At 46.1% G+C, this 20,201-nt stretch overlaps 6 non-coding genes and 1 pseudogene across 6 annotated transcripts; all 7 read left to right on the top strand.

Annotated features, from left to right (window-relative positions):
- The first annotated feature begins 2,110 nt into the window (after positions 1-2,110).
- On the top strand, positions 2,111-2,667 carry LOC143400991 (large ribosomal subunit protein P1 pseudogene; annotated as a pseudogene).
- Positions 2,668-5,478: 2,811 nt separating this feature from the next.
- On the top strand, positions 5,479-5,550 carry Trnaw-cca (transfer RNA tryptophan (anticodon CCA)). The gene has a single exon. It is a non-coding gene; the product is annotated as a tRNA-Trp (tRNA).
- A 9,788-nt stretch (positions 5,551-15,338) lies between these two features.
- On the top strand, positions 15,339-15,409 carry Trnag-gcc (transfer RNA glycine (anticodon GCC)). Its single transcript has one exon. It is a non-coding gene; the product is annotated as a tRNA-Gly (tRNA).
- Positions 15,410-15,697: 288 nt separating this feature from the next.
- Trnam-cau (transfer RNA methionine (anticodon CAU)) lies at positions 15,698-15,769 on the top strand. Its single transcript has one exon. It is a non-coding gene; the product is annotated as a tRNA-Met (tRNA).
- Positions 15,770-16,121: 352 nt separating this feature from the next.
- Positions 16,122-16,203, top strand: Trnas-uga (transfer RNA serine (anticodon UGA)). Its single transcript has one exon. It is a non-coding gene; the product is annotated as a tRNA-Ser (tRNA).
- Positions 16,204-17,040: 837 nt separating this feature from the next.
- Positions 17,041-17,112, top strand: Trnaq-uug (transfer RNA glutamine (anticodon UUG)). The gene has a single exon. It is a non-coding gene; the product is annotated as a tRNA-Gln (tRNA).
- A 395-nt stretch (positions 17,113-17,507) lies between these two features.
- Trnaq-uug (transfer RNA glutamine (anticodon UUG)) lies at positions 17,508-17,579 on the top strand. The gene has a single exon. It is a non-coding gene; the product is annotated as a tRNA-Gln (tRNA).
- Positions 17,580-20,201: the final 2,622 nt, after the last annotated feature.

Raw genomic sequence — 20,201 nt, 5'->3', positions numbered from 1 at the left:
AATTTTACCATAAAAAATTCAAGCCGGGCACTTGTGACACATGCCTGTAATCCTTGTGGCTCTGGGGGCTGAGGCAGGAAGATCAGGAGTTCAAAGCCAGCCTCAGCAATTGAGCAGGCCCTAAGCAACTTAGTGAGAACATCTTAGTGAGAACATAAGGGCTGGGGATGAGGCTGGGATGTGGTTATGCCCTTGGGTTCAATTCCCAGTGTCCTCTCCCAGCAAAGATCAAACATATAAAGAAGTTGAAAATATAGAGACTTATCTGTACAACTCCTCCCAGATTCAGCAACTGATTTTGTCATACTAGTTTTTTCTGCTTTTTCTGCTAAAACACAAGAAATTCATTTGCAGACATTATGTTTCCCCTAACTACATAGACATGTTCTACCTAATGTGCATCTTATATAACCATAATATCAACCCCCCCAAAAATGAGCTATTCATCAAAAATATCTGATACCCAGTCCTTATAAATTTAATATTTATCTAACCAGGATCCAAAGTTCAGCCATTGTAATGCTTCCTTTGTCCCTGTTCGTTTAGAACAGTCCCCCAGCCTTTTGTTGTTGTGTCAATTGTGTTTTAGAAGGTACCACAATCTGATTTGTCGTGTAGTTTCCTCACAGCATTTTTTTATTTATCTATTGTTCCCTTTAAGCTAGTAACCCAAATGGTTGAGTCGGTCCCTTTGATTTGAGTGATTGGCTAAGGTCGGACATTTTTGTCTGGATATAGTCTTTACACAGAACCCACTTTGCATCAAGAGGCACTTGTCAGATGTCCCACTGGTACTGAAGACAAAGGGGTGTCCCTGAGACAGTAGGAACACCACAGTGGTACAAAGGTCGGGATGATGAGATGAACCCCTGGGTGCCGTAACGGCTGCCCTTTGTGGTGTGCACACTGCTTCTCCAAGTTGGTGCTGTTGGTAATAGACCAGGTGTCAGACCCTGATCAAGCCACAAAAGCAGAAGGTTCTTACAAAAGGAAATCGTTACTAAGGAAAGGCCTCAATCAGCCCTCTCACTTCTAGCTTCACTCATCAACTTAAAAGCACCAACATCCGAGGTTGCATACCCAGGAAATACGTTATTAGTTTCATGCTACTTTTGCTGAAGACCGTACCTCTGACATGTGGGTTATGAGGAAAATGGTTGTCTAGGTAACTTCAGGGCCTTGAAGTCTGCTTTTGCTGAAAACACTGACTCTTCACCTGGGCCTGCAGGGGTCTCATGGGTGATGGGACAGCATGGAGAGGTTGGACACTTCCTCTCATGAGACTGTCCTCTTGCTGCCCTAACTTTTGGTTCTGCATGGAGATATGCTGCTTGCCTTTTAGATATGGTCTGTGTTTTCCTTCATGTGAAAAGATCATGTGCTTTTCCAGTGTCCCAAGTTCTGTTGCCTCATCACCAGGCCCAGGTGGAGCCCCAGAGCTCAACTTTAGTCTCCAGAACATCGAGAAAGTGAACTCCTGCTGTTTATGCCCCAGCCTGGCCCAGGGGAGGAGCTCTGTGCTGTGAACCCCATTATCCCCTCACCTCCCCACTCCACTTTAGGGTTCAGCTTTCTCACCTGACAAATCATCTCACTCCATCAGCCTTTGGGGTCACAAATTCCCATTGGGGTTCCTTCCTATGCCAAACTTTTCATCCCATGTGGACTTATTCTTTAGACTTGCTGCAGTGGGACCTTCCCAGTGTACAAAGGTGATTTCTTGAGTGAACTCCACGGTTTTAAACACAGCAAGGCAGCAGTGGCTCCCTGGGTCTGTCTTGTCCGGTTCTTCTCTGATCCCATTCTTTGACTCTCATCTGAAGTTTCTATTCTCTGGTGGCTTTTCTGACTACCTCCAAAAGATAAAGCACTCCAACATTAATTATTAATTGAAACTCCATATTCCTGCCCATGGTAGTTTTTAGTTCAAACTTCACACTTATTTTGACCATTAAATTAAACTTCTTTCTCCAAATATACTTTATGATTTTTTAGAGTTTGAAAATTCCTTAATTTATAATAATTTCTCTTACATTCATACTTGAGTTACAGAGAAGATTATTTTCCTTCAGCAAATTAGCAGGTGCCAGGGTGTGGAGCGTGTGGCCTAATGGGTAAGGATCACATCAGGAGTGGTTGTTTTATTTTCTTAAAGTCAGTAATTAGACTTCTTTCCTCAGGTGCCGCCAAGGTGCTCGGTCCTTCTGAGAAGCTAAGGCCGCGTTGGGGTGAGGCCCTCACTTCATCCGGCGACTAGCACCGCGCCCGACAGTCAGCACCTTGGCCACTGTTTCCGAGCTGGCTGCATCTACTCTGCCCTCATCCTGCACGATGACGAGGTGACCGTCACGAAGGATAAAATCAATGCCCTCATTAAAGCAGCTGGTGTAAATGTTGAACCTTTTTGGCCTGGTTTGTTTGCAAAGGCCCTGGCCAATGTCAACATTGGGAGCCTCATTTGCAACGTAGGGGCTGGTGGGCCTGCTCCAGCAGCTGGTGCAGCACCCGCAGGAGGTCCTGCATCCTCCACAGCAGCTGCCCCAGCTGAGGAGAAGAAAGTGGAAGCAAAGAAAGAAGAATCCGAGGAGTCTGATGATGACATGGGTTTTGGTCTTTTTGACTAAATTCTTTTAACATGTTAAATAATTAAAAAAAAAACCTAAAAAAAAAAAAGTCAGTAATTAGATAGCTGATCTTTTCACCTTGATTCATTCATTCTTTCTTTTCCTTCCTTCCTTCCCCCTCCTCTATTTCTCTTTTTCTTTCTTTTTTTTCTTCCTTCCTTTCTTTTTGTTCTGGGATTGAACCCAGGGCCTCATGCATGCAGGCAGAAAGTTTCATCTTGTTTTTTCCTCTGCATCCCTTGCCTTTGCTTACGGCCCACCCCCATCTGTTCATCTTTGTTGTCTGTGATAGGACATAACAGTTCTGGGTCCTCCGCCCAGCAGCCCTGGGAGCAGTGGCTCTCTTCCCCTTGGCCGCCCTTGACCTCAGTTAGGATCTTTGTGGGTGTGGATTCTAGGTTTTAGCTGGCTCTCCAAATGACTCCTTTGCATGCTCAAGTATGAGAACATTTATAGACCTGACAGGCCACCCAGCATCTCTCCAGATCTTCCCCTCAGAGCTTTCCTAAGTTAGCACTACAACCCAGATTGTAGCCTGTTCTAACAGGACACGTCAAGCTGTCATGGGAAACTCTCCGAAGGACTTGGGGGAGTCAGCCAAGTCAGGAGGGAAGTCAGCAAGTTAACAAAAATAACTTAAAATAGGGGATAATGTACAATTAGAAGACTCATCAACAGCAACCCCTAGAGAAACAAAACAAAAATAACAACAACAACAAAAACAGCAAAGAATAGCTACAATTTTTAAACAAACACTAAGATTACTTGCCAATTGCAAAGGTAAAAAGAAAGAACCCTGGAATGTTCTGAAGTCAGATCTTTGGCTTGGAAACAATAACAGTGAGACTGAGGCGAGGACTGTGAATACACACAGGCAAGTCTTCCACTGGAGCTCAACAGAGGGAGACGGCACTGTCCAAAGGACCAGTTTGCACAGTCCGGCTGCAGCAAACTACCTGGGGGGTGACGAATGACTTGTGTAGACTGATGCAGCAGGAGTGGAAGTCCTTTATTGTAGGACAACAGAGGTATTTATACATTCCACACAGCTTATCTTAATTAGCATAAACTAGATACAGCAGTCAACCAATAAGGAATCTCCACACTTAATGGCTCCCTGGTGTTACTTCACAAACCACTCCCTCTGGCATTTTGCCAGGCGCCATCCAGACTTGTTTACAGACTCTAACAAGCTCCTCAAAGGGAGACACAAGATTGTTGATTTTTTCTTTTTCTGGGATGGGCTAAAGTCCATAATTTTCCCACTGGCCAGGGGCAGATTCCAAAAGATGTTTCTTCTTGCTCTAGATTCTAACCACCAAGTCACACTGGGGTCAATGTGGGTGCGTGGTGGTGGTGGTGTTGGAGTTACTCTTGCCTGTTCCTGGCTTTACCCCAAAGGCGTCCATTTCTTTGAGTGCCCCCATGCTCCCTTGAATCTGTATTTAATTTCCCAGAGAGACCTCTGAGTGTGCCTTTGAGAGACAGCGGGGGTGAGGGACACTGCAGCCGGCCGGTTTTGTCCTGGGCAGAGCTCGCAGATCTTTGGAAGGAGTCTGCGGGGTTTATTCCGGAGGCGCCTCAGCGTGTGGAGAGAAGTCTTCACGGGGGGCTCCCGGTGATACTGCTGGTTATGGCTGATGAGTCCTGACTTCCACATGTTGAAGTTTGAGCATTGGAGACGCACACGGAGGCAAGCACATAAAGCAGGGTTTATTTAAAAAGGGTAACATAGACTTCTCCTGGGAGGGAGACGGGGCCACAGCTGGTGTCCTGGTATCCCAAGAAGGAGGTGTGTGCCTTTGATGTGTCCTAGGCTTCCTCTGTTCTCCTCTTTTTCTTCCTTACCTTTCTCCTTCCTGAAGGTGACTAGGCCCAGGAGTGCTGGGTGGGAGGGCCAAAAGGCGGGGAACAGGTGGGCTGCAGGGGGAAGGGCAGGGCAGAGCAGCCCAGGACTCCTTAACAACCTTCTAGCTCCCCGTAGGGAGGGCCAACTCCCGGGTCGGGTGACCTCAGCAACAGGTGGGAGCAGGGGCAGGCTTTTGGTAAGGGTGGAGGATGGGCTCTGAAGGAGTTAACATTTTAGGTCCTCTGGGGACTTTCGCCAACTTGCCCGGACTCACTCTAAACTGGCCTCCTTGATCTGACCCGACTGGACTTAGCCCTCGACACCGACTGCCCGTCCCATTCTGGCTTCACCAGGGCAGGGGGTTGCGGATGTCTGTGGCTGGACCTGGGGAAAGGGGTTGGCTCACACTGCATCGGGTCACCACTTGACCCACCTGGGAGCTGTCCTCCAGGGTCACCGAAGAGCGGCTTCCCCAGGTTTCAAAAGCGAAGGGTCTTCAGGCCGCCGCAGCGAAGCCCAAACTTTCCCCCCTCTCTCCCATCGGGAGGCCCCTGGTTCCGTAGGTCGGGCCTGCGGCACCGCGGGGACCCGCCGACCCGCTGGACCCGCCGACCCGCGGGGGGGAAGGTCGCAGCGACCTGAGCGGCTGGGCGCCGGCGGAGAGCGAGGCCGGGAGAGGCCCCTGGAGCGAGGCCGGCAGCCTGCGGAGAACGGGCCCGCGCGGTCCGCCCGGCCGCCCTCGTGCCCGAGTCTCGGCGGACCTCAACGGAGGCCACGCACGGTTGTTCTCGGAAGAGGAAAGCCTCTTGGGCGGGAACCGCTGGCCTGTCCGCGCGCAGCTCTGGTCCGGAGGTCGGCTCTGCAGCCCCCGCAGCCTGTCCCCCAGGACACCCGGGCAGCGTGGACGGCGCGGGGGACCGTCTGGAGGGCCGCTAGGGAAGGAGTCCGTGGCCGGGGAGGGGTCACCTAGGGTCCTTAGTGGAGATTAAAAAGGCGCCTAACGGCGACCTCGTGGCGCAACGGTAGCGCGTCTGACTCCAGATCAGAAGGTTGCGTGTTCAAATCACGTCGGGGTCAGCCGGCTCCCGTTTTGTGCGGGCGGACAGGCAGGTCCTCCGGGCTTCCCGATTCTCCCTTTGCTCCATCCGCCTGGGCCTGGCCGGGATGGCCCTCACCTCTTCTCTGCCAGCATCAGGGTCACCTCCCGTGGCCGGCAGACAGTCTCTGAACCGCCAAGGACAGAGGGAGGCCTTTTCTCTTTGCCAGTGAGGTTGACCTGAATCTCTTGTCTCCCCAGTCTCCACCTGTTCAATTAATCCAGTGTCATTATCTTCATGAAGTTAATATCACTTTAAATTGACTCATCATAATCGTATTCATAAGTGGAGTGCAGTGTAATGTTTTGCTATTAGTTTGCTTGTTTTAAAATGAAAATCTTACCTTGATATTAAATGAACATTTCCTGACACCACTCGTGCCTGATGGCCCTGTGTCACACTGACCTTTCTTCAGTCCTCAAGTGCCTTTCAGGCTCCTCTCACCCCTGGGCCTTTGCTTCTGCCGTTTCCTCTTCCTCCTTTGCACCAGGATTCAGACTCTCCTCTCTCAGTGTTCATTGAAAATAAGATGTCATTTCTTCCAAGGCAGCCTTTTTTGGGTCTCTGGGCAAGGGCCCCCATTTGTGTGCTGCCTGAAAGTGGCTTTCCACTCTCAATCACATTTCCCCACATCGTCTACACATGGAAAGGCACTGAGTCTTGCCCACTCTGCATTAGCACTGCACACTCAGGACTGGACAAGTCTGTGTATTCTATTGCTACCTCCAGTGCCTATCAAAGTGTCTGGTACACAGAAGGCACTCACTAGTTGTGCAGAAGGGAGAAGGCAGACTTTACTGCGGCATTGCCAAACACCTTCAAGATAGCAGAGGTGGTGGTGCAGAGGGCAGGGGTGTAGCCCAGGGGCAGAGCACTTCCCTAGCTTGTGTGATGCTTTGGGTTTAAGCCCAAGCATGAAAGGAGAAAAGATTGGCAGCTGGTGCAGGGGTAGCATGCGACGCTCAGGGGACAAATGGAACCATCTGCTGTCCACGTCCCCTTCTCTTTTTTTCCTTTTCCTTGAAATGGACCTGTGCAATGAAAGCCCAAGAGTAGTTTTCTTACTAAGAATGCACTCAATTACACTACCTTTATGTTACCTGGATCAATTTATCTGTGACATTTGTTGGCCCTGTCTTTTGCCTTATTAAATGTGGGGGAAAAAAAATTTTATCCCCAAATGGGAAAATAGGATAATTGTCATTAAAAAAAAAAATCAAGCTTGCATTTTTTTACTTTATTGTATTCCTAAAAGATCAATAATTGCCGCAGCCCGGCTGCAGCAGAATATCCGGGGGGTGACGAATAACTTGTGTACATTGATACAGCAGGAGTGGAAGCCGTTTATTGTAGGACAACCGAGGTATTTATACATTTTGCACAGCTTATCTTAATTAGCATAAACTAGATACAGCAGTCAACCAATCAGGAATCTCCACACTTAATGGCTCGCTTTTGTTACTTTACAAACCACTCCCTCTGGCATTTTGCCAGGCGCCATCCAGACTTGTTTACAGACTCTAACAAATAATTATTTTCTGTATCTTTCTCTAAGCTTCACCATCTCAGATTGTATTGGTTTTCTAGGGCTGCCAGAACTTCTGTGTCCAGCGTCCTGATCTCCTATCAGTCACTGAGATAGGGCCCCCCATAGCCCTGATTTTATCTTATCTCCTCTTTAAAGACCTTATCTCCACATACTGTTGCTGAAACTTGGGACTTTTGACTTGGAGAGTGGGGAATTCAGACCCCATCAACAGTTAGGTGGGTATTGCTCTGGGTTAAGGTGAGGCAGTAGTGTCCAGTGACAGTTTACACATTAAGTGTGGTGCTAGTCTCTCTCTAGATTTTAGGTAACTCCTCCGTTTTCCAGAAAAGCTGAAGGTTACCATAAATAATTTATTCAAGGTTGTATTCTTAAAAAGGAACAAACCAACAGGGAACTTAACTTTTTCTGACACCAGATCATGTGAATTTAGCAGCTGTGGATTAAAAGGAGAAATACTATTAAAATCATCACTTTCACACAGATGCAAATGAACTTGTGTTTTATTTAATTCAATAATTAATGATTAACCCATAAAGTTCCAAGTTGTCAATTCTGTGAATAATTCAATGACATAGATGCATTATAATATATTGGAAATCATAATAAAAATCTGCAGCTTATATGCTCTTTGTTATCAGAAATACAGATAATTCTACAAATGAGACACAGGAACAACATATACAAGCTGTCCTATAACAGCACATTGTGAAATTTACAAAGAAATGACCTTTATGACCTGTTTAATTATTTTTTGGTGGAAAGGAGCAAAACACTTCAATAGAGGTCTACATTTTTGACAATATGTGTTTTTGTTTTCCCACAACTTGGGTTGTTCTTACATCCTTTTCTTGCCATTTGAAAATAATATAGCTCCTCATGTCAAATCTGGTATCATCTTGAACAATAATAGGTCTGAGAATATTATGCTTTCTCCCTCCTGGTGGACTTCTCATTGCATTGTTGACTGCATATGCACATGTCTCTTTTGAAGTTCAACAAATGCACATGAGCTTTCTTGTGTTATGGGGCAGGTCTCTTCAGAAAACACACCATGTCCCAGTTTTGTCCAAATTGGAGAGCCTTTATTTAGCCGGCCAGCTGGTGACTGTTCCCTAAAGGACCTACAACTGTCTCTGCAAGGAACAGCCCCAAGCCTGAGCATTTTAGGATATTTAAAGGCAAAAACTACATCTGGGTTGACATAGCTGCAAGCAAGCAGGTTCAGAAGCTGGATTGAGCAGTTAGAGAGACAAGGCAATGGGTACATTGGTATTTCCCACCGGACTTTCAAGGTTGGCATAGCAGCAAGCAAGCAGAAGGGAAGTAAGTCAAAATGACCCTAGTTGAGTACAAGTTAGAGAATGGTTACTAATCAACCAATCTCTGACAAGGTATATCACCCAAGAAAAATGGAAACCAAAGAGAATAACTTGACATTGTAGAAGAACTGCTATTTGTGTTGCCAAGTATACTATGCTAGGTAACTATTAATGGGTACAGAGGCGGGGCTTTCCCCTGGGAGGAGCATTTTTTACATGATATGGAGAGAATATCAGGGTAAAATGGAGTCTGTTTGGTCATTGCCCATATAGCCTGGCCAATAACACTCATTTTTGTTCACAAATTTGTGAATGATCCATGCATGACAATATACATGTCAATTATTTGCATGAATGAAGGCCAATACCTCTGTTTTGCCTAACAGAAGTGGAATATTTGGAATATTTGGAATATTCATATACACCACCACCCAAACTATTGCAGGTCTCACTGTGTTTGCTCATGGGCACAGTGTTGATCTTTGTTCAGTGGTTCCACTGCCTCATGGTCCATTCCAACAGTGACACATTATTTAACCATTTTACAATGAGAATTTCATTAATTGAATCAAATCTGGACTCCCACAACCCTCTTGCTTGTTTTTTTCATCAGTGTTGTCGGTTTCAAAGGACACTGAGTGAGGCTGTTTTCCCTTTGGTTCCTGTAGCTTGGAATCCAATATTTCAGAGGTGTATCAAGTCATAAGCAGTGAATAGATTGTCAAAAAACAAACCCAAACATCAAACAAACAAAACAGAGTGTGATTGTGGATTCTCTACCACATCAAGCATTTGTAGAGCTACCTCACGCTCCAGGAAGAAAAAGAAAATGGATCTTGGATAAGTGACTAGCAATATCCATCTCTGCATCCATTGTGGTTTTGGATTATCCTTATTACACTACTAGGCATGAAATGTGGCTTGCTCACATATCTGGCTTGCTAGAAGACTATTTCTCAAAGGCAGTACACTAGCCAGGGCCTTGGCAGCAAAGGGGTTTACAGAAGAAGGTATACAGAATTGGTGTTTAAAGGGAATGCAGAGAAGTTACTTATGAAGGTGTAGACTGGATTGTGGGACTTCACTAGATACAGAGAAGAGCTAGAGGTTGCTATCACAGGTGGCAATTATTAGCCCCTTGTGGCTGGCAAAAGCAGCTAGCACTGAGGCAGGGACTCCACCAACCTGCAGCCTGTGACACCCTGAGTCTCATCTCCTTTCTGGCAGTGCCTTCCACTGGGCAGATTCAGCAGGAAATCGATGGGTTGGGGAAACAGGTCTGCTGAGTGTCCATAGCGGTCAGCATCTTAGGACTCAAAGCAGGAATTGGCAGGATGGGGATGAATTTCCATGTGCAGAGAGGGCCGGTGTTTGTAATCTATGTAGGTGGGAACGTCCACGTAGTACCCATTGCATGTCACTCTGCAGTAGGCCCTGTCCCCGGGTCCTGTTTATAGGATAGCTATTCTCTGCCATTGATAATTCGAAATGCTATTCATTTCTCCAAATATAATGACAACCTAGTTCTAGAAAACACTTTCATGAATGCATTTCTTATATCAGTTATATATGTAAATATTTAATTCCGTTGAACATTAAGTATAAGTGCTTTCACAGCAAAGTCTTTACCATCTTCTCAAAGACTTTCAAAGTATTTTTAGGTGCTCTAATCATTCACCTATTGCTTTTCTCAAAAGAACAGCCTCTAAACACACAAAGATTATTTCAAAGTTATGATACTGTGTGCTTAAGTTTTTACAGGTGTTTTACATCTGGGATAATGGGAGAAAATGAATTATTTATAGGCTATTGTCACCAATTCAAAGGAGAACTAACAAAATGCCTGGGCAACAGGAATGTAGAGCAAATGTGTAAATAGAAATAAGACTGGCTCTTTCCCACAAGATGACAATAACTTGCATTCCATTCTCAGTTCATTTGCATTTCTATGGAAAAACAGTTTGCATAACTAAACATTTTCTTCAATTTAGAGTTGAAAAAAGCTCAGGACAATGACAGGTATAGATTCCCAGAGAATGAAATTACCTAAAAATTGTACATGGGACTACACACACAGTCAGTCATTTTTCAGGTCCATTTCAAAATCTTTCATAATTTTTCCTATATCAAATAAAGAACCTACAGAATGGGAGAAAATCTTTACTAGCTACTCTTGACAGAGGATTAATATCCTGGGTATATAAAGAACTAAAGAAAACTTGACTCTTAAATATATTAATCCAATTAATAAATGAACAAATCAAGTAGAGAGACACTTCTCAAAAGAAGAAATAAAAATGGCCAATAAATATATGAAAAAAATTTTCAACAACATCAACAATTAGGGAAATGCAAATCAAAACTACACTGAGATTTCATCTCACTCCACTCGGAATGGCAATATCAAGAATAAAAATAGTGGGCTGGGGATGTGGCTCAAGCGGTAGCGTGCTTGCCTGGCATGCATGCGGCCCGGGTTCGATCCTCAACACCACATACAGACAAAGATATTGTATCCGCCGATAACTAAAAACTAAATATTAAAAATTCTCTCTCACTCTCTCTTTAAAAAAAAAAAGATTAAAAATAGTGATAAATGTTGGTGAGAATGTGGGGAAAAGGTACTCTCATAAATTGCTTGTGGGACTGCAAATTAAAATTAGTGGGACCATTCTGGAAGGCAGCATGGCGGCAGCATGGCGATTCCCCAAAAATGGAACTAAAGCCAGAATTAAAAGAGACTACAGTCAGTGTAGATAGGTAAATGGAGTCAGATCGGATCAAGGAGGCCAATTCGGGTCTGGGAATTGGAGAGAGATTGAAATGCTAACGCCTTCAGAGCCCTTCCTCCACCCTAATCAGGATAACCTGGCCAGGCTTCAACCTGTTGCTAAGGTAACCTGTTCCAGGGATTGTCCCCACAGGGAGTTGTTAGGCCCCTCTCCAGCCCACCTGCTTCTCACCTTTTGGCCATCCCATGGAGCATCTCCTGGGCCTGTTCAGGTACATAGGAGAGGGAGAGATAAGGGGAGGGGCGCAGGAGAACAGGAAGACCAGGACATATAAAAAGGAGGAACACCTCACTTCTTGGGCTACCAGGATACCAGCTGTGGCCCCTTCTCCCTTCCAGGACAAGTGTATGTAAGCCCTGTGTTATATGCATGCCTAGGCTCTTCTCTAATGTTATACTTCCACCGATAACTGGAGAATCAGAACCACCGTATGTCCCCACTACTTCTACTCCTTGATATTTATCCAAATGCACATGAATATTTGTAGAAGCATAATTCACAATAGCCAAATTGTCCAGATGCCTAGCAATGGAAGAATGGACCAAGAAAATGTGGTGTATATGATACCACTGTTTACCGGTGAAGAGTCCTTGCTTCCCCGAATGCTGAAGTATAGCACCAGAGAAGCACGTGGAGGCAAGTTTAGATGGAAAGTAGAAGCTTTATTAAAGGACAGCAGAAAAGGCTTCTCCCCGGAAGAAGGGGGAATCCGTGGAAGGGGGAGGTCTTCCCTTTTTTATAGCGAAGGTCTTCTTTCAGCTTTCCCACCCTCCTGACCCTTGTTTCCCTCTGTCCTGCAGAGAGAGAATGCAGGTGGGAAGGCCCAACAGGTGGGAGCTAGGGGGCTGGAGGAGTCATCTGGGCAGGAAGGGCCTGGGGCGGTTTAGCTCCTTCCTTTTTGCTGAAAGCTGCTTCATTAACAGTTCCTTAGGACAGGCTCTGGGCCTTGGGGACATCAACATTTCTATTTCCCCCAACATTTCTATTTCTATTTCCCTGGAGCTCTGCTTTCCCAGGCTCCATTCTCTATAATGGCCTCCATTTTATTTATCTTACTCCGATATTAGACACGATTTACCTAACTACACTAACTACCTATCTTAAATCTGGCTTTATATATACACATAATGGAGTTTTATTCAGCCATAAAGAAGAAAGAAATGATAGCATTTGTCGGTGTGCTCAGTAAAATAAGCCAGACTCAGAAAGTCAAGGGTTTAATGTTTTCTCTCCTTGGGGAAGTTAGAGCAAAATAAGGGGAAAAGGGTGGTGGGGGTGAGGGATTGGACTTCACAAAAATATAGGGAAGATCAGTGGAGAAGAAGGAGGAGGAGGGGAGGGAAGGAAGGAAAATGGAGGAAATATGGAATAAATCTAACAAACCATGTTATGGGCATATGTGAAGGTACCAAAGGGAATTTCACTTTAATGTACATGCAGAAAGTATCAATCAAAAATAAATAAGTAAGGGCGTAGAAGGCAGATCAGAAGAGTGGAGGAAGGAGAATACCAGGAGGGAGGAGGGGAGGAACACCGCATGGGGTGAGACCTGGCTGAAACCAATTCCAAGCATGTATGATTTTGCCAGAATAAACCAACTACTATGTGTAACTATGGTGCTCAATAATAATAATAATAATAATAATAATAATAATAATAAACTTTAAAAAAGAAACTACACTGAGATTTCATCTTACTCCAGTCAGAATGGCAGCTATCAAAAATATGAACGATAATAAATGCTGGAGAGGATGTGGAGAAAAAGGATCACTTTGACACTGCTGGTGGGACTGTCAACTGGCACAACCACTATGGAAGTCAGTGTGGAGGTTCCTCAAAAGGCTAGGCATGGAACCACCAGCTTTATCACCGCTCGGTGTTTACCCCAAGGAATTAGAGTCATCATATTACAGCGATACATGCATATCCACGTTTCTAGCAGCCCAGTTCACAACAGCCATTCTGCGGAACCAGCCTAGGTATAGATAAATAGATAAAGAAAATGAGGCACCACACACAGTGGAGTTTATTATCATTATTATTTGTGGTGCTGGGACTGAACCCAGGGCCTTATACATGCTAGACTAACTAGCATGCTACCAACTGAGCTATACCCCCAGCCCCACAATGGAGTTTTCTTCAGCCATAAAGAAAATCAAAATTATGTTATTTGAAGGAAAATAGATGGAACTAGAGACAATATGTTAAATGAAATAAGCCAAACTCAGGTCCAGGGTCATGGGTTTTCTCTCATATGTAGAAGCAAGAGAGGCAAAAGAAGAAAGGTGTGTGTATGTATGTGGGGAGAATTCTCAAAAAAACTGAAGGGAGACCAGGAGAGGAAGGGGACTGGAGGAAGGAGAAGGGAAGGGAAGGGAAAACACTGAGGTGTGGCATTGGACAAATTATATTGTTATATTGTGTCACAATAAAACGTGTCACAACAAATTCCACCATTAGGTACAACTATCATTCAGCAATAAAAATTTTGGGAAAAAAAAGATAAACAGTATAATTATTGGTTGTCAATATTAGATTTTTGCAACATGATACAGATTAACTTATAGGAATCACTTTAAAAAAATAAACTCAGTCAGTTCATCAACCTTTATCATAACTTGGGTGAAATATCCATCAGGATGACTTACTTTCTTTTCCTCTGATGACTTTTTAGACACTTTAAAAATGGCAAGGATATTTTGCCCAAGTGACTGCAGTAAGGGAAGAGACTTGGCACACACCTGAGAACACCTCCATTTCTTTTCTTTTTTTGTGATACTGGAGATCAAGCCCAGGGCCTCATGCATGTCAGACAAATGGTGAATCACCGAGCTACTCTTCAGCCACGAACGTTAAGTCCAAATGATGGACTTCAAGAGAGGGAGCCCAGTTTCCCTCCCCAGAGAGTAGAACAACGAAGTTACAGGAAATTTTGTGAGGCACAGCATCCTGGCTGCCTGTCTTGGATCACTGGATCTGCTGCAAGTCAGCTGCCTATTCAGAACTTGTTGGAGGACCATTTAGAGAACACTGAGGCTTCTGTCCAGCCACCAAGAGACTGAGCTTAAAGAGAAATTCTGCACATCTAGGTGGGACCCCAGGTGTTCTCCACTCCATTAACAGCATCTTTTCTCAACCTTGGGAGAGACCTCTACCCAGGTAGGCCACTGGTGGATTCCAACCCACAGGAGCTGTGAGATGGTGCATGTTTGTCTGGTTTTAAGACACTAAGCATCAGGACAATTCTTTATGTAGCAACAGACAACAAATATGACATTTTACTTCCAATTCCTCTCGTGGCTGAGTCTACAATCCCCCAATATATCATGATCCTTTCCCAATCATACCCAAATTCCTACTTTGATTCGTCGACATCTAGATTTCAAAAAGCTCTGTAAAAAGCTCCCCCCGCCCCCGTTAAGATTCTCGAGTTAATCTTCTCCTTGCCCTTTCTGTAGGACTTTTGGTAATATTCTGGAGCCAGTATTCGATAAATAGTAATACAATCTGGAGAAGTAGAGTGAACCTCGTAAAGATCATTTTTGTATCATTCACAAAGAAGATGCTTGGGGTGTTTGTTCTGGAGCAGCGTGCATTATGCCATCAAGTGACGACGACCAACGGGAGACTCTCTTAGGTGCATCAGATGGTTTCTTAGAATAAGGGAAGATACCTGACTTGCACGGTTTAATCAAAAGCTACGCGAGGTCACCATCTGCAGCTGAGATCATCTGGTGCCCTGAGCTGTGTGCCAGACAAGGTCAATCCACCTTCACCCGGGCTCCTGGGCAGCGCAGGTCAGCTTCGCAAATGGGGAAAGAGCCGCAGCCAATCCGCCCACCTGACCGTGTCACTCGCCCTGTCCACTCCCCTGTCGCTGGGGTTCAGAGAACCGAGTTCATGGCCCAGCTTCAGGGGAAACAGGAGCAGCTCTTCAAGGCCCCCGGCGCTGCGCTGCTGGCCCTGAGCCGTCCCAGGGTCCCGCGGCTGCAGTTCACCGGCAGGTTCACGGGTTTCCTGAGGTTGGAATTCCGCTTTTCCTTGAGCTGGATTCAGGAAAACCGCGCCTCTCCGCATCACCCTAGCGGACAAGGGGAGGCGCAAGCGGGCATTGGTGGTTCAGTGGTAGAATTCTCGCCTGCCACGCGGGAGGCCCGGGTTCGATTCCCGGCCAATGCACAGCGTCTCTTTTTCACGCGTATCTGACAGCCTCCTTCCCATGCTGACTGACGGGAGCGTCCTCAAGACTTGTAGATTTATTTTTTTAAGTCTCGCCATGGCCTGCGTTTGGCTATCCGAAAGCCCTAAGGAGTCTCCGCCTTGCTTGCTGACGCCACCTCGGCCCTCGGGTCCCTGGGTCCTGGCTACCTCCTCAGTCTCGGGTGCCACAAACTCCATAGACCTGGAGATGCCCCATACCACCCACGTACAGCGTAATTGGCTACCCGGGCAGCACCCATGACAGGGAGCAGAGTGGCGCAGCGGAAGCGTGCTGGGCCCATAACCCAGAGGTCGATGGATCGAAACCATCCTCTGCTAGGCGGTTAACCTTTTAACCAGTACCAGTTCTCGCTCGAATGAGGTTACCAAACAACTCTCCTCAGAATTTTGGGGACCAGAAATGAGGGTTAAGAACCTCGGAGTCTGCAACCCTGTGTGCCTTCATGGACAGGAGTGCACACCTCTGGTTTGGCCTGGTCCTTCCAAGGTCTTGGGAACGTCCTGCGTCAGCTCCCCAGTGTTATTATTCCTCCGAGCTCTGTCGCAATCTTCGGAATGTCATTCTTACAGTCACGACAAGCACATCCATCACCAACATCAACCTAAACCCTGGCGGGATGTAGAAAGATAATACTCCTCATGGGAATATTGTGAAGACCGACTCCGTTGTGTAGTCGTGGCCGAGTGGTTAAGGCGATGGACTTGAAATCCATTGGGGTCTCCCCGCGCAGGTTCGAATCCTGCCGACTACGCAGAGAGGTTTTCTTTGCAGGTGTTAAACCCGCAGTTAACGCTTGTGCAAACACGCGGGCCCCTGCGCGTGTGCTGCCTCCTTACTGTTTTCTCCACGCCTTCCTTCCTTCGGGAGCCGGGGCTTCTATTCCTTCCCTCTGTACAGGGAGCCGGGCTTCTGGTCTTCCAAAGCCTCGCCGGCTTCGCTTTCCTGCCTTGCAGTTCTCCAGCAGCTCGGCCGTGTCCAGCGCGCTTCTGCTTTTGAGGGCCTGTGATCTTTGGGGATTCTTGCCCCCCTGCCCCCTGCCCCCCCGCCCTCCGCGTCCTGCCTCATCCCACTCAGGGGGCCAGAGTCGCCGAGCAAAGACCACACACGGAACTTTCAAAAGGGTTCTTAGATTTTCGCTGTCTTCTCTTTAAAAAACTATTTTTTTTTTCAAACTAAAACTCTCTTATTTTTCCCAACACATTGATGCAACACGAATGAGAGTGAAATAAATAAAATCGAACCCTTGGAAAATGCAGATAAGGAAAGGAAGTAAGATAACCAGACAGAGGATCGCCAGTGAATCCCAGACGTCGCGCATTTCCCTCTTCCCTCCCGCGCCCAGGCGGCTCAGGCGATCACTCCGCGCGGCCACTTTCCTCGGTGAACTCCCAGCAAACCAACTTGCGTTGCCCAGGTAACGGATCCAAGTGCACAGCTCCGACTTTGCCGGGAGCAGCGGTACCGAAGGCTCTCCACGGGCGAGGCCCCTGGCCTGGGGGCAGCTTCTTCGGAGCCTGGGAACCCAGGAGACCAAGCCCACGCACCGCTGCGTGCTGTCAAAAGTTTACCTGGGAGGGCGCCTCTCGCCGGCCCCATGGTGTAATGGTTAGCACTCTGGACTTTGAATCCAGCGATCCGAGTTCAAATCTCGGTGGGACCTCAGTCACTTTTAGCGCCCTTTCTCCCGGAGGTGAGCATCCCACCCTCATTCATCAGGTAGCTCTTGAGCAGTAAGTGCCCCTCTTCCCTCGCCCCTCTCCCGGATCGTAGAACGCCACCTGTTCACAATTTCACTAGGAATCCCGCAGCTGCTTTTGTCCTTCTTGTTTTTTGGGTGTCGGAGTCCCCCGCGTCTGGGTGACTCCTGTGACGACTGCTCAGCGGGTTCTAGTTCAAAGGACTTGTATCTCGAACTTGCTCCTTTGAAGTTGGTAGCGCCCGGGAGCTTCCCTGAGTGTGCGCCACCTGGGACTTAGCAGACAACCTGGGGACTAATTGTGTCAAGGTCAGGACGACTCTTTTGCCCAGATATCCCAGGAGACCCTCCCGGCGGTCGGCCCCATGGTGTAATGGTTAGCACTCTGGACTTTGAATCCAGCGATCCGAGTTCAAATCTCGGTGGGACCTGCTGTGATTTTGATGACCTGGCCTTCACGGTCTGCAGACCCCGCTCTACACAGTCAGACATTCTCCCCAGCCTTCTCCTCTCCAGGCGGACTCTGCATTTTCGCTTTTGGTATATGCAGATAATTTCTCCGGCCTGGGTTCTTCATGGTTCAGGGGACAGAGGCATCTCCGGCCAATGTTTTCTTCTTTGGCTCCCCCTCCACATGTATTTTCGGGTGCAAGGGTAATCTTGAGAATGGCAGTAGTAAGCTGCAATGGTTTGAGGGTTGGTCCAGGAAGTTGAATCCCATCTCCTGGGGCTTCGGAAACATCTTGGAGATCTCCCCCTGTGATTCTCTAAGGTCTTGCCCACTGCCAGGCCCACACCCCTGGCTCTAAGCACGGCCTATTACTTGCCCCAGACAACCTGGATTCTCGGGCCTGGTGGGAACTCTCCTTACCTACTTGTGGATTTCAAGCCCAGTCCCACTTTCACTGGATGTCCCCTTTTGCTTTTTGCTCAGAGTTTTTCAGATTTGGTAAGTTCCACTCTCCCTGGATAAGTAAGTGTTTGTTTTACAAACTCCAATTTTAGTTTCTTCCTTTCCTGGAGCCTACTGGTTTCTAAGAACTAACACTGCTCTGAAAATTCCAACCTTAATAGCAGTACAGCCAGGCATATCTTAGTGTCTCTACTGACTCAACCCAGTGAGGCTCCTTTCAAACACCTTAAGCTCATGTGTGGCCCCCACTATCTGGAAGATTAACTGTTCTGTTAAAAGTACTTATAATGAGATAAAATGCCTCATTTCAATGGCTAGCATCTGGATTTCAAGTCTCAATGGACCTGGATCAGTTCTGGAGACCTTGTCCTTAAGTTTGCCCAAACCAGGAGTACCCCTGGCATGTACAGACAGCCCCTGGGACTGGCACCTCCTCTCATTGAGCAACACCCAGCTCCTCACTTTTTCCTCTGGTTACTGAAAGTTGCCAGTCTCTGTCTCCTATAACCTCTCCTTCTGATGCCTGTTTGCTTTGTTGGTGGCTTCAGTCCATCAAATTGTTAATTATGTGCTAGGATGATCAAGTGTCCCTAGTTTAAAAGCTCCACCTGTGACTCTTTTCTTTTCTGGAGCTTTGTAGGTTAACTGTGGACATAGATGTGAAAATGACAGAATGAAATCCCAGTCATCCTAGTCATCTGAGAGCTTCCGTGCACAGGAAGTGTGGCCACTACACTGGGCTTTAAACACACTACAGAGCCTGACGCAGAATAAGCCCTGACTGACCTGACACTTGGCAGGCATGTCCTTCTACTTAGGCAAGCAGTGATGCATTGAATCTGATTGCTAGAACTCCTACTGGAAAGGATCTCTTTGCCTCAGTTTTTTTTTAAAAGTTTTCTTTATAATTAAGTCAGTGTTGAAGAGCTCGACTTTGGCTCTTCTAATATCAGTTCTGATCTAGTGAAACCGAATCTCTAGGGGTGATGCCCTGACATGAATATTTCTTTTCCTTTACTTTTTTTTTTTTTTTTAGGTAGTGAGGATTAAACCTAGAGTTACTTAATCACTAAGCTATATCCCCAGCCCTTTTTATGTTTTATTTTGAGAAAAGGTCTCTCTGAGTTTTTTAGGGCCTCTCTAAATTGCTAAGGCTGGCTTTGAATTCAAAATCCTCCTGCTTCAGCCTCCTGAGTGGCTGGGATTATAGGTATGTGCCACAGCTCCCAGTTCACATGAATATTTCTCAAAAATCCTCCCCTGGGTCTTATGGAATGGGAACAACTGACCATCTGATTCAAGATGTCATCACTCCAAGGCAGTTACCACCTTCTGACACATTCTATATTTTGATTTTTAAATTATTAATCATATATTTCTACAATAGGAGGTATCACCATGGTAGGGAATTTTGTGTGTGGAATAAAGAGTGTGTTTAAAAAAAATGCAGCTTTGTATAATTTATCTGTTTTAGCTTAATATGTTATGATATTTAGTAGAGTTAATATTTATTAAATCATCTTTTGATATGTCATTTGATCCCTGGTCATATTCCATATTTAATCTTCATTTTTTCTTCATTGATATGTCTTGTTACAACATTCTCATACATTACTTTTTTTTTTTTTTTTTTTTTTTTAATAATGATATTGAGCATAAGTGAGAAGGAGAAAAGCAGCCCTTGGCATCTGGGAGCCAGCCTGACAGTTCTCAAGGCCTGGGTGTTGTAGGAACTGGCCTTGTGCTCACCGTTCTTCTGCTGAACAATCTCACAGAACATCTGCATCAGACTGACCTTCCTGATGGTGATGAAATGAGATAGAAACAACCAAACCACATCAAGTGTTTACAATTGTAAAACAAGCACACACACAGTGAAACAGTCGTGGTGCAGCCCACAATACTGAACTTCCCCTCCACCAGGGAATCTGAGAAGCCACTGCTTTTTCAGCTTCAGCTTCATTGTAATCTGCCTTCTAGGTAAAATGTATTCAGGTACCCAATTACCAAAAGTTTCCCTCTCTTCTGAAAGCATCCAATGCAGTGTAAAGCCTCACTTCCTAGTATCCTCCCCCAAATCACCCAACACAAGCACAATTCTATAATAAGGCCTCTTAAAACACCTCTTTCCTGGGATCCT

Source organism: Callospermophilus lateralis, chromosome 6 (assembly GCF_048772815.1).
Source record: "Callospermophilus lateralis isolate mCalLat2 chromosome 6, mCalLat2.hap1, whole genome shotgun sequence".
NCBI classification, from domain to species: Eukaryota; Metazoa; Chordata; class Mammalia; order Rodentia; family Sciuridae; genus Callospermophilus; species Callospermophilus lateralis.
Note: the sequence above shows the minus strand (reverse complement) of the source record. Positions and strands in the feature narration are given on the sequence as shown.